At 46.7% G+C, this 17540-nt stretch overlaps 1 long non-coding RNA gene across 1 annotated transcript in view; it reads right to left on the reverse strand.

The window, feature by feature from the left end:
* Positions 1-17206, reverse strand: part of LOC138246233 (uncharacterized) — a 46417-nt gene extending 29211 nt beyond the window's left edge. Inside the window, exons 1-2 of the long non-coding RNA XR_011194254.1 lie at positions 16906-17206; positions 10170-10341 (exon numbers count right to left, since the gene is read on the reverse strand). This is a non-coding gene — a long non-coding RNA (uncharacterized lncRNA). The remainder of the gene's footprint in view (positions 1-10169; positions 10342-16905) is intronic.
* Between the last annotated feature and the right edge of the window lie 334 nt (positions 17207-17540).

A 17540-nucleotide genomic window follows, 5' to 3' on the forward strand; every position in this document is an offset into this window, starting at 1 on the left:
TTGAGCTTGATGTTTAGCTACTGAATGAAGGGAACTGTGTTTATTTTGGGGTCACGACCTACCCACCCCACAGATTACACACACACACACACACACACACACACACACACACACACACACACACAGAGACTTTAGTGGTCTGGAGTTCTGTGTCAGGAAGAGTTGCTCCATTGTCCCGCAGCTCTGAATAGCAGTAAGTCTTCAGTCTCACAAGCTTAAAAAAACAGAAGCAGTTTTTTGTCTTTAATTATGTCACACCATTGGAATCAAGTTAGGGAGCGTTTTGAATACAAAAAGGGGGGGCATGGTTTGGCCACCGAACAGAATGGCTGCCTGAGGACGAAGCTCAGCGCGCAGAGATAGATTTCAGCTATGGCGGGGGCAACACGAGCCTCAGGCAGCCTCACTACAGCTCCCCGGGACTGCGAGATGTGCAGCCCGGGGAAATAACAGATTTGCCCAGTGAGATATGATGCCCGCAAAGCCATCGGACGCGGACTGCTGGAGGCCTCTGACGGCGCGGCCGACCACGGCCTAAAGTGAGGGGCCTGCCCAACGAAGGAAATCCCCCCCAAAGCCTCGGAACCGCGGCTGCGATCTGAACAGCGCGGCTGAGACAACCAGCAAAGAACAAGGCGTCGGGAGGCGTAGGGGTAAGTGGCGACGGAAGAGGGCCCCCTCCACTCTTACCTCGATCGCTGTCTCCAAACTTTATTGCCACGGTGGAGAGGGCGCACGCCACGGCACGCCAATGGGGGACATCTTGGAGCCATAGGGCATATGGGCCGAGAAGGCGACAGGGCCCCCCCCCCCGGCACATGTAGCGCGGAGAACAAACAGGCTTGAGGCTCACCCGAGGCCCATGATCGTGTGCCCGGTCACGGCATCAAACGAAGAGCACGAGAAAAAACGGAAAATCAACGACTGATAGGTACTGCGGCTACACCCTAAACAAATAAAATAGAAGATAAAACTACCTACCTACAAGTAGCACTGAGAGTGAAACAAAAATCTCTTTGAACTATCTACCTTATAACATAGCAGCGACGCTATGGTCTAGAGAGGCATAACCTGAGACCCATTGCCCCGAAGGCACCACCGCGTACAGTGCAATAATAGGAAGAAATTACAAGAACGATTGATCCCCAAGTGCAACACATAAACTTTGTTTTGAGAGGCCATCAATATACAGTCCCACAATAGAGTGCTAGGTGGCCATTACTAACAGGACCACCGACTTCCCATCCCCCCCCTCGAGAGAGACGAAGTGGGGAACATCACAAGGGGGACACAGTGAATAGACACAGATGGGGAAGAGATGAAGCGCCATCAACAGAGAGGGCATGGAAGGAGTGAAATGTTACAAAGCAGCACAGGAGGACGGAACGGATAGGCAAAGATAGCGAAGAAGTGAAATAACAGTGGCAAGACAGAGTGAAGTATAAGTATGAGACAATCACCCACAACAGAACGTCACAGAAATGGTGGGGTAGGAATAGATGCCCGATGGCAGTGTCACCCATCGTACCACAATAACAGTAAAAGTTCTGGCTCAACCTCCTACCCTCCCCTTTTTACGCCATAGATCCTATCTCTCAGATAATAAAACTACCACATGGAATAGGCTCGAAGGCAGACCTCCCTCTGTCACACAAATAGTGGCTGTCTTGGGGAATGGTTCATAACATCCTATAAATGATACGAAAGAAGAACAGAAGCGGCCTCCCACTGCCTACACAGCCTTTTAACTAGTCCGCATCCCACATCAATATTCCACCTCCTCTCCCAAGTGCCACAACCTACAGGACAGAGGAAGGACGATCGGAACACTACGACCTCTTCGTACCCACACGACAAAATCTATCACATAGAGCCTCCTACATTCTGGAAGAAATGCCCAACGGAAAGCTTTCAGGCAAGCCTTCCAGACAACTCCTGTTCTCAGAGGCTATCACACAATAGAAACTTACGACAACACAAATGGCAAAACCAGGGCCAATACCCACCCCAACAGACCCCTCTCCCCCGGAACGTATACTACAGGAGATTGCCTTGGTCGGACGTCGTCTGGAAGCAATGGATCAGAAGATCACGGACTTAACCATAGCCTCTTCCTCCATCCGTGCAGATATAGAAGGTTTCAAAGACACAGTGGATGCCCTGGACCAACGCCTTACTACGGTGGAAGATCAAATGGCGACACTACCAGATCAGGAAATCGAATTACGATCCCTCCGAGCAAAGGTAACAGACTTGGAAGACCGGAGCCACCGAGACAACATATGACTCTTTGGAATCCCAGAACGCAAAGAAGGATCTGACACCAAGGCCTTTCTACAATCACTCCTACCCGACCTCTTCGGTATTGAATTTTCACCGCCACTAGAATTCCAAAGGGCGCACAGAATCGGACCTCCTCACAAGGCTACCTCCGACAAACCACGGCCCATCATAGCATGCTTTCTAAGACATGATCAAGCTCGACAGGTCCTATCAGCAGCTAAAACACAAGGACCAGCCTCTTTGGATGGCCATGAGATCAGAGTAGCTGCCGACTTCTCCAGGCTGACAAATGAAAAGCGAAAAGCGTTCCTAGCCTTCAGACCGCAGTTCAGGAAACTAGACATCAAATATGGCCTTTTCGAACCCGCAAGGATGTGGATCACTTATCGTGATAAATCCAAAGACTTTACGGAACCGGAGGATCTTAGCTTATTTCTCAATGATCTTACCTCACACCCCATGGACGTTTTCATCAGGACAAGATCCCGATGCCTCCCAGACCGGGAATAACCCCCCTGCTGCACTGTTACGAGCCCAGTCACAAAGGTCTGCCTCACACAAGAGAGGCAGAATGTATGACCGCCTTCCCAAGCCACAGGACAACCGGGACCAGGTGCTACAGGCAGTAATAGACCACACCCTGGATATGGGTAGGGACAAATCCCGCTCCCCTCTGAAGCCGTCACTGGACGATCACACAGACCATTGAACTCCGAGAATACTTAGAACACTGAAGGAACGGACCCTCATTTAGCAACCGACCTACTTTTCGTTGGACAGATAAGTGGCATGCCCAACTGTTCTGAACTAAAGTTACACCATTGATGGGGAGGGAGTTGGGGGTCCGAGAGTTTAACTTCACCCCGTCCATTATGGGATATCAGCTTTTAAAGAGTAATGTCTGTCTATCGGCTAGGACTTCCCTAATCAACCTCAGAGGTATAGCTGAGGCACCTACACAGATCTTTAGAGACAACCCTGAAGGATGTCAAAACGGTTTTAAATGCATCATTTCAAACCCTATACTCAGCTCTAAGCATGCATGACTAGGTCTTCCTCAACACCTCCCCCCCCCCCCACGTTCATCTGCTTCTGAACCTGGACTCCTTTGTATTCAAACCCCAGTGATATCATTATCATTATTTATCTATACCAGCACCAGGCAACACAACACACTGGGGCTGACTACTAATCCCCTTCCAAAATCATCGAAGAAATACTGAAATAACCCCCATCATATCTATATCTCATAATAATACTCCCTCGGCACGCGGACTCCACAGGTACGAACCCACAGATTAACAGACTAACTGACAGCAGGTTCTCTTTTTCCCTCCCTTTTTTTTCTTTTTCTAGGTCTCTCACTTTTTATTCATTAGTGCATAAGTTTTTCTTCTCTCCGATCTAAGAGCCTTTCAACCTCACTTCTAATCTCATAACTCCTACTCATTGCCCCTGGTGACCGAGGGACCTAGACACATCTTGTCTTTGCCCCTTATATTATATTATATAATATTACACCATTCCCCCATTACGCGTCCCTGAATAGCTAGTATCTGTATACTATTCCCCCCCCGACCACACATTACAGATACATTATTCGGAATACACCTTATCCACATAGCACTCATGGGAATGACAACACCGCTATCAATCGTCTCCTGGAATGTCCATGGTATGACCAACTATGTAAAACGACAGAAAGTACTATCCTATTTACGCTCTAAACATGCGGATATGGCCTTGTTGCAGGAAACACACCTTGACTCAGCAGAATCTGAAAAACTTTGTAGAGACTGGGTTGGTAAAGTACTCTATAGCGGTAAACCACCCGTATCTGACAGATCGCAGGGTACTGGGAGTAAATGCGGGGTGGCAATTCTCATGCGTCGCTCACTGCAGTTCCCGCTGCTTAAAACATGGCACGATCCAGAAGGCCGTTATGTCCTAGCCAAAATCAGGATAGGCCTAGCCACGATCTGCATAGGCTCAATATACGCCCCCATAGGCTCCAAGCACACTTTCTTCCTCTCTCTTAATCGACTGCTCACACAGATTGGCGCCTCTCAATATGTACTGGGTGGAGACTGGAACATTGTACAAGATGCTATCCTTGATCGCATAAGCGGCCTTGACGCAGGCAATAACTCAGACAGGGCCCTACTCCACGACGTCCTTTCCGACCACGGCCTGTTAGACTGCTGGCGCTTATTACACCCCTCAGACCGCCAATACACCTTTCTCTCTCCAGTCCATGGAACCCAATCGCAACTAGACTACTTTATGATCAACCAGAGACTGATACAATTGATAAAACTGACGGATATCCTTACGGCCGCACTATCGGACCACTCCCCGGTCCTACTAACGCTGGAACTAGGAGTGATCAATCCCGGCCGTAAACCATGGCGCCTTCCCAATTCCAGATATAGAACCCCAAAAGGTAAGGAACAACTTAAAACCCACTTAACTACCTACCTAAAAGATAACAAAGGCTCGGTATCCTCACCCTAACTCCTATGGGCGGCAGCAAAGGCAACTATTAGAGGTCAGCTAATGCGAGACGCCGCCATTGCCAACACCCAAAAGAGAGATCAACAGGCCAACCTAGAGGACAGGATAACCCGCGCGACCAGAGAATATACGCGAACCCCCACTCCATCCAATCGCCGCCATCTTGAACAAGCTAAAATGGAACTCAACTCCCTATATACCTCGCGGGCAGAATATGCATTGCAAAGGCTAAAGGACCGCCATTATGAACATGGCGAGAAAGCAGGCCGTCTACTAGTCGCTCAACTACGCCAAAGAGAAATTACATTAGCCATACCAGCACTCACTGGCCGAAACAACGACCGCCTCACGCACCCACAGGCAATTGCGAATGAATTTGGCAGCTATTACCAAGCCCTATACACCCCAGAAACAGTAGAAGCCAATGACGGCCTGAACACCTTCCTACAAAGAGCAGATATACCCTGTCTTTCGACAGAAGGTAGGGCACTCCTAGAAGGTGATATTAGCAAGATAGAAATTCAACAGGCGATAGCCAATCTATCGTACCACAAAGCCCCCGGGTGAGACGGCTTTACGTCTGAATTCTATAACTGGTCCGGGACAGATACAGTGGAGACCCTATACGACACTTTCCAGGGAGCGGACCGCATGGGATCCCTAAATCCTATCTCCAACAAAGCCACTATTGCAGTTATACCTAAAACAGGAAGAGACCCACTTCTTTGTGGGAGCTACCACCCCATATCACTACTTAATGGAGACACCAAAATCTTAGCAGCAATATTACCAACCCAACTGAAAAAAGTAATTCCCTCTCTGATCCATCATACCCAGGTGGGCTTTGTGCCAGGCCACTCATCAAGAAATCATCTCCGTACATTATTCCATACCATATGGACAGCGCAAGATTCACAGGGAGGAGCCCTTGCCCTCTCATTGGATGCAGAGAAGGCATTCAACCGCATAGAATGGTGGTATCTTTTTGAAATATTAAAACGCTTCGGACTAGGGACTAATTTCATTAATAGAATACGAATACTCTATGATTCCCCGACAGCTCAGGTGAATTGTGGAGGGTTCCTATCTGACACCTTCCCGATCTCCAGAGGAACACGACAGAGCTGCCCACTATCCCCACTATTATTCTTGCTAGCTGTTGAACCCCTTGTGGCGGTAATTAGGAACTCCAATGTAGTATCAGGAATCCCGGGCGGATGTTCCACCATTTATCTATACGCAGATGATATCCTACTCACACTCACCGACCTATCCAATTCCCTACCAGCTCTCAAACAGATATTGACAGAATTTGAGTAGCTTTCGGGCTATAGGATAAACTGGGATAAAAGCGAGGCCCTCCCCTTATCCCCTATAACAACCAGCTCTTCCCTACAAGATCTGCCGGTTAAATGGAAACACGCATGGCTCCGTTACTTAGGTATTGATATAAATAGAGGCCTAGAAAACATAGTGACAGACAACTTAAACCCCCTTATCAATAACATGAAACAAGACTTTGAGAAATGGAAACAATTAGGATTCTCCATGTGGGGTAGAGTACAGGCGGTGAGAATGGTAACCCTCCCAAGATTTTTATACGTGCTGGGTATGCTCCCTTTATACATACCACTAACCCTCCTCCGAGAGATAGACCATTGCATTCGCACCTTTTTCTGGGGATCCATGCGCCCACAACTGCCCAGAGCCACGTTATTAGCACAATGTGAATTTGGAGGTTTAAATCTCCCTTCCATAGAACACTATTCTTCAGCATTACACCTATTACAGATGACCCTCTGTGATGCTATTAATTTTGTTTGACCAATGACTTTGTGTTTCACCACTGCGCATATTAGTTGCTCAATGTTCACCAGTAGCACATTATGGCCCTAATTCTGAGTCTGACGGGCGGCGGAGGCCGCCCGCCAGACTTCCCCCCTCCGAAATACCGCTCCGCGGTCGAAAGACCGCGGAGGGTATTCCGAGTTTTCCCCTGGGCTGGCGGGCGGTCTTCGCAAGACCGCCCGCCAGCCCAGGGGAAAACTCCCTTCCCACGATGACGCCGGCTCGTAATAGAGCCGGCGGAGTGGGAAGGTGCGACGGGTGCAGTTGCACCCGTCGCGTATTTCAGTGTCTGCTTTGCAGACACTGAAATACTTTTAGGGGCCCTCTTACGGGGGCCCCTGCCGTGCTCATGCCATAGGCATGGGCACGGCAGGGGCCCCCAGGGGCCCCGCGACTCCCCCTCCCGCCATCCGGTTCCCGGCGGGAGAACCGCCAGGAACTGGATGGCGGGAGGGGGAGTCGGAATCCTCCATGGCTGCGGAGCGCGCTCCGCAGCCATGGAGGATTCCTACGAGCGGCGGAAAGTCAGCGGGAGACCGCTGGCTTTCCGCGTCTGACCGCGGCTAAACCGCCGCGGTCAGAATGCTCGTAGGAGCACCGCCAGCCTGTTGGCGGTGCTCCCGTGGTCGGTGGCCCTGGCGGCCACCGACCGCCAGGGTCGGAATGACCCGCTATATGTTTTGTTCAGTTTAGCTGCCTATTGGCTTTAACATGGAGTTAGCCAATTACATTTTGTGTTCAGTTTAGTTGCCTATTGGCTTTGACATGACATTAGACATGACATTTGATATTTAGGTTAGCTGCCTATTGGGTTTAACGTGGGGTTAGACATTGCAGTTGAGACATTGCAGATGAGCTGTGTTTTTCCAAGCTGCGTTTTTCCACAAGATGGACCAAGCTGTTTTCTTCACACCAGACCTTAGCTGATAAGAGCACGTAGATTTTGTGTTTACCTCGCAATCCAGTCTGAGAGCGAGTGAGCTCAGGAGAATTGGCCCCTCTCCAAGGTTCTTCGGCTCTCACACTGAGTTTGCTTTTAAGGATGACTCTGGGCTACAGTGAGTTAGATTTAAATCTGCTTGACTTCATACAGGAACTAGACGTCAGTTGCCTGCCTCCCGTTTGGGTAGAGAATCTCTTTCTCGCAGTTGACCGGGGTAATCCATTTGCAGACCCCAGAAAGATGAAGCTGAATATAGGCCCTACTTGCCCATACGGTGATGAATTTTGACTTTTATGCTTTGCTTTGAAGTTATGCTATAAATGTCTTCACCTATATTTGCTGTGTACATTGCAACTGAGAAGTACTTTGATTTATTTTGCTTTCATTGCTGCGACTACTTTTGAACGTGTGCTTCCAATCTACTAATTTCGTCTCTCAGGAACTTGTGGGTGGGGAATTAATAACAATACATGTCTTCTTTAAACTCAGAAGTGCATTCCAGAGAGGTTTTGTAAGCTTGGTTATGAGATAAGAGGGAAAGCAGAACACCCCCCTACTCCCAAATGTACGGGACCCACCACTCTGGGTAACAGTGGAAAGGGCAGTTACAGGAGTTCCTCAAGAACTACAGATACTATACAACACGGACATGCTGGACCAACGAACTACCGTTCCCATGATAGGGGCCATGAGGAAAGCCTGGTGACAGGCACACTGCTTACTGAAAATAGACCCATATCTCCATGACAGAGCCCCCCTATTGGGCAATAAAGGACTCCAGATAGGAGGTAAGACCATCCACTGTGGGACTGGTATCAAAAAGGCATCACAAGGATAGACCAACTCGTCTCTGGAGACAATTGGAAGACGTTCAGGGAACTACAAGGAGAATTTGACCTCCCCGATCACTATTCATGGCGCTATCTACAGTTGCAACACTGTCTGGTACAGCGACTAGGACGATCCCCCCGGCGATTAACACATTCACCAATACTTCAATACCTAGAAACATGTGGCCAAATGAAAGGGGCTGTATCGGGGCTACAGACGGTACTGAATCACACCTTTTTTCACTACCACTACTCAACTCCCTTAGAGAAAAATGGCAAACCTGACTACAGAAAGATTATGACCTAGAAGACTGGGCTGAACTAATTGAGGCTAGAGACCAAGGAGCCTGTGAGGCTCGCTTGAAATTCTGCCTTTTCAAGACTCTACATGACTGGTACTGGACCCCACAGAAACTATGCACGGCACGACTCCTGCCCCACACACCCTGTTGGAGATGCCCCAACAAACATTGCGATCCTACCCACATCTTACATGATTGTACGGCTATACAACCCTTCTGGTGGGCGATAGGACACACTCTCAGAGAGGTATTGCCCTTACCGCCAACGCTCACACCATCCCTCATACTCCTACACGATACAGGGGACCTACAACATCTCTCACGACCCCAAAGCAGACTATTGCATACTGCACTAGCCACAGCCAAATTATGTATCCTCAGACATTGGCGGGCAGCGGCTACTCCCTCCCAAGAAGAATGGATTGGCGCAATGTACCAGGCAGCCTCCCACGAACGCCTCATATATGACCTACAGGATAAAACTGATATATTCCTACAAACATGGTCACCCTTCCTACCCAATCTGATGACCTAGGTATATCCTGTGATAGACCACCACAACCATTTAACTTGTGCAAACACAAACCAATGCCCACACATTCATATATATATATAACATAACCTTCAACTATACTGTACCCTCTTTTTATATTGTCCTACCATCCCTAGTAAATCATCATTATTATCATCCCTGACTACATCTAGATCGCCTTATCCCCTTCAACCCCCTCCCTTCGCCCCCTTCCCCTTCCCTCGGTCACCACTGCTACAAACACCACTGCCGCCATAGCGGTCCCCATTATCTTTCTTTCTATTAGTGTTATTATCATCATAATGGATATTACTACACCCTAACTTCTTACCTATGTATCAGTACTCCTTGAGTCTTTCTTGTCATCTCTGTAAAACTATCCTCCCTATGAGTCCCTGAGTTCCTTGAGGAAGGGATACTACTAGACACAGACATTAATGCTCCCATAACGACCCATCTCTGTTCAAAAGGTACATCATGTCACAGAGAGGCTATTATACTAATTACCCATCAATAGCACCTATTGATATAATATAATAATATATTAGTAATATACTGCAGTTAATCTATGATATGGATATACCCAACACTTATGGCTGTATACCCTTTATAGACGAAGTTCAAGCAGTCTCAAGATTGATACATTTTATTTGTTTGGAGATATGAGACCACTATGCTATTAATACTATTAATACTGGCTCTTAAATGTGATTATTAATGCTGGGACAAGGCACGTTTTTCTGTGTTTGATATACTTGTATACAACGATTGAAGACTGTAAAGGCGGAGTATCCCCAAAGACGGGAGGAATTTTGTTAACTTATCCTTTGTACATGACTTGTGTTACGAAATATAAACAATGACTATAATAATAATAACAAATTATAACACAAAAAAATGAATACAAAAAGGCTTACTATCTCCATAAGATGATGCACAGTTTTGCACCTCAGCACCTGTCCAAAGGGATGCACTTAAATCGCCTCACCAGGTGCGAAGATCAGCTCTCACAGCTTCCTCTTTCTGCTCCAGCAGAAATACGAGCAGCCTGGGCACAGGTCCCTGTACTCTGCAGACTTTTCTGGAATTCTGAAGAGATGGGGATTAGACTACTAACAGGGACTGGTTTCTCTCTGCAGGGACAAGGGCATTCAGGAGGAGGGGGTTAGTTTACACAAGACAATACCTGAAAGCTGGGAAGGAGAGCAGGACAGACGCTGTAGACAGGTTGAAACAGACTATGTCCAAGAAACTAGAGGCCAGATTTACAAGGCCCTTGCGGTCTTAGCACCACATTTGTGGCAAAAGTTTTACCGCAAATGGGACAGTAACGGGCCACTACCATAGCGCCATATTTACAAGGTGACGCAAACTAGGTTTGTGCCACCTAGTAAACACTTTGCTCCACATCATGCATAATATATGCATGATGTATGCAAGGGGGGCATTATCTCATTAGAGGGTCGCTAAAAATGGTGCAATGGAATCCAAAAGATTCCACTGCGCCATTTCTAGCGTAATGTTGAATGCCTGCTTAAAGCAGGCATTACAATGAGGCTCCCATTGATATCAATGGGCCTTTTAACACTATACTCGATTAACATCATTTTTTTACACACATCCAGTATCGCATTACAATAGCATAAAAACAATTGACGCCATTGCCCCTAGTATGCACCATGGTGCACCATATTCTAAATACGGCACTACAATGGTGGCATTAGGAGACGCAAGGGGCAGCAAGAAAAGTAGCACATCACCAGTGATGCACCACTTTCTTGTAAATATGGCCCTAGATATTAACTTGGTAGAGCCTGCAAAAGACAAAACAAGGAAGACAACACAAATACAAAATGGGAATAAAGGATAGTTTGTATTCTTCTTGGAAAGTGATCTCTCTGAAAGTAGTAGTCTGTTCTTAAAAAGAAACTATAAAAGGTACATGAAAATCAGTCAAAACATTCAGTGCAATACAATAATATTAAGCATAATATGCAGAAAAAGGGGAAAAGGAGACCATAAAATATACAAACGTAATCAAACAAGTATCCAAAGTGCAAACAGAATTAGTGCACAACCTTAAGGCTGGACAACAAATAGCTTTTTCCAACTAGGTTACAAATATTTACTATAAGAGGATCTAATCTTCTGATATTCCAGCAAAGCATAAGACATGAGAGACTGAGGGACCCCTGACCAAATTACTGCCAGGTCTCCTGGAGTTTAACCATAATGCTTTAAAAAAAAAAACATTAACAGAGGTAGGAACATCCTTAAGCATTGAGGCCTCACTTATTTAAATTTTAAAACCTTTAAAATGGGTATTGAAAATAGTTTCCTTAGAAGGGTACAAAATGAGCAAAACAAAGTGAACAATGGTCTGGGCAGGGATTTTATCACACTCAAAAGGAACAAGAGAGCCGTTGGCATCCCAGCCATTAGGGAAAATAATTCAGTCCAAAAAAGGTCCAATCTAAGGGCCTGATTCTGACCACGGCGGTAAGGAACCGCCGGGGCCAGGGTCGGCGGGAGCACCGCCAACAGGCTGGCGGTGCTCCTCAGGACATTCTGACCGCGGCGGTTCAGCCGCGGTCAGAAGAGGAAAACCGGCGGTCTCCCGCCGGTTTTCCGCTGTCCTGCAGAATCCTCGCGCCGCCATGGGGATTCTGACACCCCATACCGCCATCCTGTTCCTGGCGGGTCGCCCGCCAGGAACAGGATGGCGGTATGGGGTGTCATGGGGCCCCTGGGGGTCCCTGCATGCAGGGGCCCCCGTAAGAGGGCCCCACAAAGAATTTCAGTGTCTGCAAAGCAGACACTGAAATTCGCGACGGGTGCAACTGCACCCGTCGCACCTTCCCACTCCGCCGGCTCCATTCGGAGCCGGCTTCCTCGTGGGAAGGGTGTTTCCCACTGGGCTGGCGGGCGGCCTTTTGGCGGTCGCCCGCCAGCCCAGTGGGAAACCCAGAATAACCGCAGCGGTCTTCTGACCGCGGTGCGGTATTCTGGAGTGGGGAACTCTGGCGGGCGGCCTCCGCCGCCCGCCAAGGTTAGAATCACCCCCTAAACCTAGTTAAAAGCTGACAATGATACCCATTTGCCACCCATGTCAAGTGTGGCTCAGTTGAGGATACAGTTTTTATCAGTCAATGGGCAGCAGGTTACTTGCAATTTATTGCCTTCCCTTAACGGCCATAATGTGCGAGTTAAGAAATTCTGCTGAACCCATAAATAATCAGCCTTAGTTATTCTGTTAGGGCATAAAAACAAGCTTGGGTGGCCCAGTGTGGTGAATTCGGTCTTAATATAACTCAGCCAAGAGATTGCTGTTACATTGTCCAGAGTGAGGCAATCTCTGATGATCATTCTATTCAAGGTTGTCTCACTCTTATACTAAATTGAGGTCCACCATAACAATGTTCATAGTTTACAAGTATCCTAGAAATATATGATGATCAGTTCCTCATGCACAGCATGGGTTGAGGTACTTTGGGGGATGGCCAATAAGCACCTAGCAAACCTGTTCTCCTCAACCTGAATGGCGCTAAAATCCTGGAACCCCCAAATATCACTACAATAACATGCAGCTGACACACGTTTGGCATTATAAACAGGAAGGAGGGTCTTTATTCGTTTCCTGCCCACCCTGGCACTGAAATCCAAGATTGGCCCCTAAGAGCATGCTAACATAACTCTTTTCGAAGTAAGCAGCGGGCCCCATGTATTCCTATCATCAAGAAAATTGCCCAGATAATTAAAAGTATGGACTTGGGTGATCTTAGATTTATTACAAAAATTGGCTTTCTGCTTAGTGGGTTTAGCACAAACGACCATTACAAAAGATTTTGTATTGTTTATGGAAAGATCTAAACTATACATAAAAATCAACAAAGGTACCAAGGAGCAACTGGATCCCTAAAGCCGTCCTTGACATAAAGATAGCGTCATCTGTAGATAGCAAAACCATTAATCGACAGGGGCCTACAGAGGGGACATCAGATTGTTTTTCGAACAGCACCACCTCTAGACAATTGATATAGATGGTAAATAAAAAAAGAGCCAGGATACACCCCTGCCTAACTCCTCGGGCTATGGGAAAGGACTTAGCAGAAGAACCATGCTCTCCAAACCTCACAGTCCCTGACATGTCCCTAAGGATGTCCCCCCAAAAAAGACACCAAATCATGATCAGCTCCTAAGGACAACAACATTGACCAGAGTCTAGAGCGATTCACCTGGTCAAAGACTGACGTGAGGTCCATAAAGCTAAAAAAAGGAGTGGCTTTTTTTAGCCACAGAGTAATTCTGAATGAATAAATGCAAGATCAGACTCTGCTCAATGGTACTTAAGCCAGACTTAAACCCATATTGTAAATCAGAAATGATAGTTTTCTCCTTGGCCCACGAGAATAGCCTATCTAAGTCCACCTGACCCACAACTGTGACAGTTATATCAATGAAGGAAATGGGCCTGTAACATCTTGGGTTGGCTCAGTCACCTTTTTTATAGGTTGGTACGATAATGGAATGGAATCATGAACGAAGGGGACCCAGAAGCACAGCGGTGTTTAATCCTTCGGACAACAAAGGTGCCCAGATAACTAAATCACTCCTGAAAAGATCTGCGGGGTCTCCATTGGGGCCAGGAGCCTTGTTACCTGCTAAACATCTATTGGCACTCTCCATTTTGTCTATGGAGAAAGAAAGACCGGGATTACCCAGCTCCTTCTCTTCAACAATTTGAATTACAAATGCTGTCCTGACATCAAAGGTCCAAATTTGAGAAAAGTGACCAAACCACTTGGCTTCATCTATCACTCAGGTCAAGGTTGGCACATCTTGAGCTACTTAAAAAGGACGATTATTGACTCTACAAAAGGTGGCACTATCATTGAGGATGCTAGCTCTCAATAACTGTTCCCAAACATTGTCCTTGAGAGACTCTTTTCTCTCTTTCACAGCTATTTTATATGTGGCATGTAAAGGTTTTACCTTCACTCTGTACCTTGGGGAACACTTGAGGGGCTTCATTAGGTCATGGTGAGCTTTAGAACAAGACTCATTGAAACCAATGTACCCCTCCTGGGATGGAGTTACTTCGGCTAGAGATAGTGAGGACAACTCTCACACTATTTCAAAGTGCAGATTTTTAAGACATCCCTGGGAGCTGAGTCAGGGATAAGGCAATATTCTAACTCATCACTCATCTGCCAGAATAAGTTCCCACAGAACTTCTCTGGAATCAATTGTGTCCACTTCAGATGCCTACCCTGGTCCACATGAACAAGAAATTTAGTGAGAAGGGCCAGTAAAGATGATCTCTGCTGCCAGAACTTTAACAACACTAGAGGGTTTTGACCGCTCCAACCAGAAGATATGGTCCGGTTACCAACTGAAGAGAGTTTATAAGAGGTGAAGAGAACAAAATTTAATCCACAATTTACTCACAACCCCTACCAAAGTAGGTAAGATCCACCTGGACACTGGGTATAACTAGGTTCAAAGACTGAATTAGTAAGTTTACCTGATCCTCTTGGGCAGGGTGTTCAAAATGAGCAATTGAAGATCATCTCCCAGAGGAAATTCCTGAAGAATCTGGCATGCCTTTTGCTAAGGATGGATGTTCTCAAGACCACTATTGGGGTATATGAGGCAGAGCCTTAGCCTGGCACCATGAAAAAGGTCTTGTATTTATAACCACGCCTATGGAGATAACAACATAGTATGTCCATTTGAGGTGTAGATATTTAAGATTAATAGATTTGTTTGATCAGAAAAGGTGAGAAATGCCACCCCTGTAATTGAAGAGTTTGTCTCCACCTCAACCATTGAATAATTTAGATACAAAGATGTTAAAGTACACAGCCCGCCTTAACTCGTCCTGAAGAAGATGGTGTAGCTGGGCAAAAAAGTGATCAAGGCCATCTTAAAAAGGTGCATTCTTGTCAGACCAGGATTCCTGAATGGCCAATGTGTGAGATGGCCTGATAAAATCTAACCACTTCAGGTTGTTAACCTTCTCCTCATCCCTGCAACATTCCATGAAAGAAAGCTAAGCTGATCAACAGTCAGACCCTAAAAAGGAACTGTCAGCACCCCCTTTTCAGATTCAAATCTACATCACACTCAGTAGGGGTTAGTCAGTACACCTCCTCAACTGTGTCAAGGACCTCAAATCTATTAGAAAGAGTAAGGGGAAAGCAGGAACCCTAGGGCACCTAAGGTGTGTCTCATAGAGTCCTTGATTCACCTAAGAGAGAATGGGCCTAGATGTTCTCACAGTAAACACAGTACCCGGTCTAAAAACAAAACCCAGCAGCTGCAACCCACTACTTGTGGGCAAATCTTTTTTTCCCTCAAAAGAGGCTAAAATTCTACCAAGAGCCCAGCTATTACTAAGCCTTATGCAATCGCCATGAAAAGATTTGGTGGCCCGTCATACCCATTCCACCCTTCTTACCATATTGATTTGAGTATGGATATTGACATCAACCCCAGCCTTCCTGGATATCCATTTTGTCACTTTATTCGTTAGCTGTAAAACCCCTTCACTGGCATTCAATTTGAGTGGGGGCACATCCACTAAAACCACCATGTAAAGTGTACTGTCAAGGGGGAGATCCAACTGAACAATCTCAGGTGAAAATGTGTACAAGCCCACCCCAGAAGAAGTCACTGCCTGGTCCCTAGTTAAAGTAGATGGAACAGGAATGTGTCCTAACTCAGAAGCACAGGTAGAAGGGACCCTAACATTGTTGTCAACCTTTGAGTTATCAGGGCAAATGCTCTTCACTCCAGAAATAACCCCATACCCTAAAAAATTGGCAACATCATTTCTAGGTGGGGGGGCACAAGGGTAGAAAAAGGTGGATTATTCCTTCTAGCGGGACTACCCTGCGATAAGACACCAGAGTTAACTGGGTCAGGGGCACACAATAAAGATGATTATTTGAACATACCAGGTGGTTACAAGGTTAACTAGCCAGACGTTTCGAGAAAGTCCATAACCCTCCTGTTTGAGGGAAAAACAGCATCTCTCAATACTAAATTCACTCCTCGAGTTATCGAAAATGACTTTGATATCGTCCAAACATGCAAGGTTGGGAACATTAGTAGCCAGGCAGGTGAGCCGTTCGCTTACTCCATCTGCCCCAGTTGAAGGAGTGAAGTAACTTGCTGGAGATGAAGAAAATGAACAAGATGCATGATTAGCTGTTACGACTTCCGGTTGCACCCCACCATTAACAGGAGCTGCCTGAGTTGCATCCAGGGCGATAGAGTCTAGTCTGTGTCGCCACCACAGTTTGTGAAATAACAGCCGGGGGATTTTTGGCGCTAAAATGAAAGCAGTTTGCCTTCCCCTGGTAGTCTTAGATTTGAAGGCTTTAGGAGCTTGCACTATAGGTGGATTTCTTCCACTTTTAATGATGTCTTTGACCTCCACTATTAAATCATCTATAACCTGTAACGTACAATTCTCAGCTGCATGATGACAAGACGATTTAGGCTCCTTCCCGGCGCCCAAGGAGTTATCGGCTGCCTTTCTTGTACCTGTTCAAAAACGGATGAATGGAGACAACCACAGGGGAGTACACAGTACAGTCAAGAAATTGTTCCTTAATAAGGAGCACAAAGCATTGAGGAAAGGCTTACCAACAGAAAATCAGTCAATGTCCGTATGCCGCTCCAAGAGAGGGCCCTGCCTCTTCCTGTCGCTGATGGGGATAGGATGGGGCCGTCCTTGGCTCGAGCTTTGCCAAGGAGCGGACCGCTTCTGGCCCACACAGTGGTAAAAAAAAAAAAAATTAAAAAACGTGCTTTATAGTGCCACGGACCACCTCAGATCACGCCCTTCCTCACTGGTTGCAGGCACTTGGGACAGGTAGCGCTCTTCACGCAGTACGCACGTCCTCTCTCTGTAGGTAAAAGATCTTAAAATGAGGCAAGAAGCATTTATAGACACCCAGGACCTCTTATGGAAGAAGAGTGCTGGGTGAGTCTCTGCGCCAGAGGCACCAAGAGTCAAAATCTCACTGTCACCCTTCATAAAATATTCAAGGTTTCAAAACACACACAAGAGGATGAACGGAATAAAGAAGGAAATGATGAACACAGAACTGGACTTTGGGAAAAGTAGGACTGGAAACGAGGAACAGGAGCAGATCTGGCCCAGAAGTAGGCACGCAGAACTATGAATTCAGGAATCGACTAGGAAGTCTGCACACTGTAGAGTCCAGCTGGACTCATTCTAGTGTTTCTGTCAGCCACTCTGCTGAGGGCTGGTCTTA

The sequence above is a fragment of the Pleurodeles waltl genome, chromosome 7 (genome assembly GCF_031143425.1).
Source record: "Pleurodeles waltl isolate 20211129_DDA chromosome 7, aPleWal1.hap1.20221129, whole genome shotgun sequence".
In the NCBI taxonomy this organism is placed as follows: Eukaryota; Metazoa; Chordata; class Amphibia; order Caudata; family Salamandridae; genus Pleurodeles; species Pleurodeles waltl.